Genomic DNA, 7,761 nt, shown 5'->3' with positions numbered 1-7,761 from the left:
GAGACGGGCCTCCGAGCAAACCGGTGACCCTGAGATGGACCTTAAAAGTCCCTGCCGCCTTCAGATGAGCCTCGCTGAGGCCGCACCAGGACGGATTTCAATGAAACTCTGCTGCTCCGAGACGGATCTCAATGGAGATGTGCTGCTCCGAGACGGATCTCAATGGAGCTGTGCTGCTCCGAGACGGATCTCAATGGAGCTGTGCTGCTCCGAAACGGATCTCAATGGAGATGCGCTGCTCCGAGACGGATCTCAATGGAGCTGTGCTGCTCCGAGACGGATTTCAATGGAGCTGTGCTGCTTCGAGACGGATCTCAGTGGAGCTGTGCTGCTCTGAGACGGATCTCAATGGAGCTGTGCTGCTCTGAGACGGATCTCAATGGAGCTGTGCTGCTCCGAGACGGATCTCAGTGAAGCTGTGCTGCTCCGAGACGGATTTCAATGGAGCTGAGCCGCTCCGAGACGGATTTCAATGGAGCTGTGCTGCTCCGAGACGGATCTCAGTGGAGCTGTGCTGCTCTGAGACGGATCTCAATGGAGCTGTGCTGCTCTGAGACGGATCTCAATGCAGCTGTGCTGCTCCGAGACGGATCTCAGTGAAGCTGTGCTGCTCCGAGACGGATCTCAATGGAGCTGTGCTGCTCCGAGACCACTCTCAATAGAACCCTGCTGCCCCGAGATGGGTCTCACAACAGCCAGGCCGCCCCGTGATGGGCTTTAGAAGGGCCGGCCGCCCCATTATGGACTTCGGGAGGGCCGGCCTGCCCGTGATAGACTTGAGAAGGGGCGGCCAGCTCACGATGAGCCTCGGACACACGGCCGCAAATTGAACGCAGCCTATGACGCGGTCGGCGACGGGGGAAACGTCTGCCAGTCTTCATGAAGAAGGCAAGCTTAAACTGCAGCCTGTGGCAGCTTAACATACAAGTCGAGGGGTTTCGCAAACCAAGTATGACCAAGTCTGCTATCTCATCTGATAAAGCATTGCTATCTGCGACTTTAGTCCTTTGTCGTCTCAAGCCAAGGCTGGTCTTAGCTTTGATCAGATGAAACCATGGGGACCGTTGTTGTTTGCCGGTGTTTTCGGGCGCGTCGACTACGGTGGTCATTGCGCATCCACAATTATGCTTTTACTTAACTAGTGTGATGTGAAAATGACCTGGAAGTCATTATCTTTCTAAGAACGGAAAAAAGTTGTTCGGACTCAACAAAGGAGGAGCTGTCCCCGGGCACATCGCTAATCGTCGGGGACGAAGCCTGTGGACCAAAGTGACGTCGTCGTTATTCGACGACGCGCGGACATGATACAAAAGCATGGTGGACCGTGAAAACGGCACCACACCGATGGCATAGGGGTCTGTCGGCTCCATGCAGAAGATGACCATAGGTGGTATACATGTGCCCAATGCGCAGCCTGCATAAAGGTACCTCTTCCCGCCGCACACGGCGAGAGCATGATGACCACAAAGCCAACTCGGTTTTTATCGCACTGAGCTTTTTGCCACCCACCTGGTCCCAACAGCGCTCCAGTTCGCTTTTGAGGAAGGTCTTGACTGCCGGTTAGAAATATCGGGCAGGGATCCGCAAAAACCGGGTACATGGTGTCACTGCTGCCCGCTTAGCAGCGGCATCAGCCAACTCGTTGCCCACGTTACCGACGTAAATGGGTATCCAGCACAAGCCAACTCTCTTTCCAACCCGGTTCAACTGTATCAGGCGTGATAAAATGTGCTGTATAACGGGACATGCTAGATAAAAAGACTTCAGTGAAGCGAGACTGCTCAATGAATCTGTAACCATGGCGTGTACAGATTCTTCACGAACTTCTATGAAACATACCGCCCCGGTAATCGCAATCAATTCCGCTGTGACAACTGACACGTGTGCCGGTAACGAGAACGATCGAGTGACGGAACCACTGACGAAAGCACAACCCACGTCATCCGAGGTCTTGGATCCGTCTGTGTACGTCAGAGTGTATCCTTCATAAGACGCCAGAAGCTCAAGTGCCCTGGATCTTATTAGATGTGGTGTGATGGTTTTTCCTAATTTCTGTAAGCGAGGTGTCTATGAAGGGTACGGTCACTTGCCAAGGAGGAGAAGCCGGGCGGCTTACTTGCTTTACACCTCGAAGAGGAATTTCGCCCTCTTGCAATAAGTCTCTCACTCGTAGACCAAAAGTTAAGGCGTGCTGCTGCGGTCCATGACGAAGGGAACGCACAGCAAACCGAGAAAATACTGCAGAGTACGTCGGATGTGACGGGAACTGCCGCAGCTTCAAGGCATAACATATGCCGAACATTTTCCTCCCCGTCCACAGAGGTGGCTAATGTGCCTCCGTGAAAAGGCTAACAGAAGGTGATGTGCGGAACGCCCCAGTAACAATACGGATGGCAGTATGGTGGACGGTATCAAGAGCACGTTCGCTGGATTCAGACGCGCCATCATACATAAAGCATGTACAGTTTGGAGCGGACGGGTGAACGATATAAAAACATTAGCGTGCTTCTGTCTGCCGCACATCACGTGCGAGACACACACTTAAGTATGTTATGAGATTTAGAGCAGTGACCGGGTAACGCTTTAAAAAGTGCATTATATGTAAGACGGCGATCAAAGTGTATCTCAAGGTACTTGGTCGCAGCCTTAGCTGGAATAGAGCGGCCAAATAGACGGATGCCCAGGTCATCGCATCGCTGGTGACGACAAAAAATACGATACAACGGTCCTGTCGCCTGAAAAACAAAACCCGATCATGTCGCTTCACCTTTCCACGCGGTCCACAGCCAGCTGGAGACACCTCTCCATCGCTGGTGCCCTCGCTGCACTGATCCAAATAGCAAAATCGTCAACAAAAAGGAAACGTCCGACCGACTGGGGGAGCACACCACCAGCATCGTCTACCATAACTGCAAACAACGCTACACTTAGCACGCCGCCCTGGGGCACACCGTTTATTTGTTGGTAACTATCGGAGAGGACGTTGCCGACGCGAACACGGAAATATCGTTTAGCTAAAAACCTTTGGAGAGAAGTACCCATATGACCACATATGCCATATTTAAATAGCTTTTGAAGAATACCATGGCGCCATGTGGTGTCATAGGCGGCTTCAATGTCAAAGAAGACTGTCTCCATATATGCTTTTGGTTAAAAAGTCTTACGAATCGTGGTGTCCAAAGCTAAAAGATGGTCCAACGTACTTCGATTTTTTTCTAAGCCCGCACTGCGAGTTACTAAAACACCGTGGCTCTCCAAAAACCAGGCGAGTAGAGCGTTTACCCTCCTTTCCATGAGCCTGGACGGTGATGACGTCAGTGAAATGGGTCGGCAATGAAGAGGGTCCATCCCACCCTTTTCCGGTTTAAAATAAGCACGACAGCTTCCCGCCAGGCCGGAAGGAATTCGACACTTGACAACGCCATGTTGAAGGCCGCCAATAGCAGACGACGTGTACAGGGTGGCAAATGTCGGAGCATCTTATCGTGATGTTATCAGGGTCTTCCGGTACACTACGAACCTTGGCCATTGCCGACTCCAAGTCCATCAAAGTGAAGGGCTCATTGTACACCTGTGGTTGCCTCGTGAAAAAGTTCACCACGATTTTTTCGCATCGCGTTCTTTGCTGTGAGAACCGTGGGCTCGTGTTTGCATCTTCGCAACGGTATGAGAGTACTCGGCGATCTCGTTAGCCACATCCAACGGATGTGTCACCACTTGGCCGTTAACATGTAGCACGGGAACTGGCATAGATGAAAATTGTACAGAGATACGTTTGATCCGAGCCCAAACCTGCGAAGCCGGCGTGAATCGGTTAGGGGCGCTTACATACACACACCAGGAGCCACATTTCGCTTCTTTTATCGTGCGACGGGCAAAAGCTCTCGCATTCTGAAAAGCTACGAAATTCTCCAGAGTATTTCTGGCGTCAAAAGCTCGGAAAGCACGTTTGCGAACGTGAACTGCGCCACGACACTTCTCTTTCCAACACGGAACAGGAGTGCGACGGGGAAATCCAGAAGTGTGCGGGATGTAATCGCTAGCACGATCCAGAAGTCGGTGAGCAAAATCCTCAATAGAGGGTGCCGCTCTCTCACCTCTGGCTAGACACAATATCTCCAGTCGATCCTCAGACTCAATCAGGTCAGCCTCTTTTAAATTCCAATGCTGTGGTCTTACACTCAACGTTCCGCTCATCTGGAATAGAAGCCACACTGGGAAGTGATCGCTGCCCATTGGGTCATCTGCCACAGATCACTCGAGGCTCTCCACTAGCTCGGGACTGGAAGGACTCAAGTCAAGCGCGGAAGTCTGACCGGACGGAAGTGTAAAATGAGTAAGAGTTCCTGCGTTCAAAACACACCGTGACAAGTCATGGACAAAATGCTCACAAATCCTCTCGCGGGCGTTCGTACTATCACAGCCCCACGCAGTGTGATGAGCGTTGAAGTCGCCTAAAAGAAGAAATGGTGGAGGCAACTCATACACTAAACGTCTCATCTCCACCAAAGGAAAGGCGACGCCAGGTCGAAGATATAGGAACACGCCGTGATGCAACGGTGATTAAAATGTAGGCGTGCGGCTACAGCCCGTAGCGTAGACCGCAGATTCAACCTCCTGGCCGGCACGCTGCGGTGGACTGCAAGGAGGACACCGCCGTGTGCGATACCGTCGGTTAGCACATCGTTGCGAAACAGGGCGCATCCCTTCAGCGTGCAGGGGTGATAAGAAACCAGCGTGGTCTCTTGCAGCGCTACGGCCGCAGGACAGTGCTCGCTGACGACAGCGTGGATGTCGAGGGCATTAGCCACCATTCCTCTACAGTTCCACTGTCAAAAGGCCTGTAATCTGGGTGTGTTAAAAAGGCGGTTAGAGGTCGCATACTAAAAGCGGACGCGTCCTCAAAAAAATGGGCTGCGCCAGTTGCAGGAGCAGGCGTCTCTGACTGAGAGCCACGGCTCGATTCTGCAGGAACGTGCCCCACTCTGGGACGAATCTTGAGGCTCCCTCCGTCAGATGGAGACGGGGGACCGGCCGGGGCACGCTTCAAGTCAGCGCACCAAGCCCGGGTTGGCGGCGGGGAGGGCCCATCGGCGGGCCTCTACCGAGCGTCTGGGGTCAGCGGGGCCTCCACTGGCCTTCTCGGCGATGGTGTACCACTGCGAGGGGCGGGCTCCTTGCCTGCACCGGACAAACGATTGGCCGCCTTAGCCCTTTCCAACTCGGCCAAGTGGGCCCGCTTGGCGTTGTGGACGCGCCTGTCTGCCTCATGACGTTCCATAGTTTCCACTGCCCGTCCGCACGCACTCGCCAGTGTCGCCGGAAGCGACGAGGGCAGCGGAGCGCTAGACGGCGAGGACGGCCGAGCCCGCGGACCTCGGCCGCGCCTGAACACCTTCCATCTCTACTCCCCTCCCGCTAGCGAGCCCAACGACCCCTGAGGGGCCGGCGGTACAGCGTGTGTTGAGCAGGACGCAACTGGAGAAGGACCCGGAGGATCCAACTGGGCAGGAGTCGCCCGTCCCGCCGACACCAAAGACAAACGGAAAGATCGCAGGAGCGCGATGAATTGGACCGCTGACATGTGATTGATGTTGGTGGACTGTAGCACAGAGGTTTTGTATTTTTCGGCATAAAATACTCCGGAGCGATTAGCCTCATACTGCTCACGTGCCTCGCGGAAAGAGATGTTCTTTGAGGTTTTGAGTGACCTAATTTCTTTTTCCTGCATGAAGGCTGGACAACTTAGATCGAAAGTTGTGTACAGTACCTGCCCCGTGCCACAGTTCACGCACTAGGGCTGCACAGAAGTACACTGGTCTCCCGAATGCTCGGAAGAAGAACACTTTCGACAGACAGCTCGAATGCGGCAGCGTGGTTTTTATGACCAAAGCGCTGGCATTGAAAACATCGCATTAGATTTGGAACGATGATTCTGACTTTGACAACGGCGTAGCCGATGCGGATGTCTGACGGTAGATCAGGCCGGTTAAACGGCAATATTATGTTGTTTGCAGGGATTTGATCATCACCCTTCCTGCGCGCTGCTGTGACCCCAAAGATTCCCAACTCTTCGAAAATTTCGTCCTTGCTGACGTCACGAAGGTCGTAGCAGTTTATGATGCCTTTTGATGAATTTTTCGTGTGGTCCAGTGTGACCGTGACTGGCACGCTCACGTCTCGTTTTCCATCCTCGGCTCTCGCGGCATACATAAATCCAGTGGCTGCCATAGCTCGAGTCGTATCGGTACCGTTTGCAAACTCCACCTCGAACGCGCCATCTCTGTTTGTCACAGCGGGTGACTTTTCGGAACCCGTCGCATCCGTTTCGGCGCTGAAACTGTGAAAGCGATGCTAGGCTCTTCACATCACTCCGAGAGGCAAGAACGCGTGGGGCAGGTGGAACCGACTCCTCGCTGCGCCCTAAGTTCATCGCAGTCCGTCTCCCTTTCGGGGGCGGGTGTTTTTTTGGGGTTTAAAGATGACATGCAGTATTATTGTTAATTTCGGCACCGGGGCTCCCCACCCACCTCGGAGCCCAGCTGGGGGACGGCCCACTCACCCAGTTGGTGGTGGTGCCGTCAAGGCTACCCCGGTGCTGTACGGGGCGAACGACGCCTCCCACACGGCCAGGTGTACCCAGGGAGACCCGCAAAGGGGCACCCAACCGCAACGCGGGCGACAAGCCGCTAGACCCGTGTGTGGTCCCACGGGCCCCCCGCGCCCCCGGATATCCTGGCCAAAGTAGAGTGTTAGGACGCGCCGTGACTAACCCGCACGACGCGCCCCTCAGCCACCAGGATCCGATCAACCTGGGGACGCGGCCGAGGGGGCACGGCGACCCCGATATAACGAGGATGGGGAGCGGTGATGGGGCCGGATGCGGGAGTGCGGGTGATGTGGAAGGAGTGGGCGGGATAAGGAGCAGCGGCTCAGGTGCGGGAGGGTCGCTAGGCCCTAGAATGAACATGTTGCGCTGTCCACCCGTTACCGGAGCTGCGACCCGAAGGGGCGTTAGTCCCCCTACACCGGCCAAAGCCGGTGCCCGCGGGCCAGTCATGGGGAACTGAGCATTCCAACCGAAGTGCTATGCCGGACTGCCTAGCACGCGGTCAGAGGCGTAACCAATTCTCGTTGTCCGCAGTTTATGTCAGAAAAGGTGACTATCACTGAGGCTGCTGAATGGACAGCACCGACCGGATCATTTTTAGCATGCGAGCGGTTTCAGTTTCTAACCAGTGGCAACACGTAGAATGTGTGCGCAACATTCGGTGTTAAATGCCCTCTGATAACGTGAGCCTCGCTATAACTGACAAACATTGTCGTCAACGCGTTTTGGCGACGAAATCTTTTCGCGAAAAAAGGCGCCGATGCGCTGGCCTGCTTTCTGGAATGTGAAAGCCACAAACGCTTTTGGACTCCAGCTTGCCTGATGTGCAGGCCACACTGAAGTGCACCTTCCAATTTCAGAGGCGTGCATTAAATCAAAACAATAGCTCAAAGCATCTTCAGCTCTTTCACTCCGAGCAGACTCACAGATTACGCAGCCTGAGGTTTACCCTCCTCAGGAAGGCAACACAAAGCTGGTGGGCTATCCACTAATGGTGCAGCTCCTGCAGTCGCTATAGTGGCGTCCACGTTGGGCACAAAGTTGCCAAAAGATCCGATGCACACGCGCGCAGAAACGGCATTTTCAAAAGCGGGTGTGCCAGCAGCCGTCTCCATCGGCAGGCGGGCGGGGCCTGGCTCAGCCAACGTCGC

Source organism: Pollicipes pollicipes, unplaced genomic scaffold (assembly GCF_011947565.3).
Source record: "Pollicipes pollicipes isolate AB1234 unplaced genomic scaffold, Ppol_2.1 Scaffold_7262;HRSCAF=8765_pilon_pilon_pilon, whole genome shotgun sequence".
NCBI classification, from domain to species: Eukaryota; Metazoa; Arthropoda; class Thecostraca; order Pollicipedomorpha; family Pollicipedidae; genus Pollicipes; species Pollicipes pollicipes.
Note: the sequence above shows the minus strand (reverse complement) of the source record.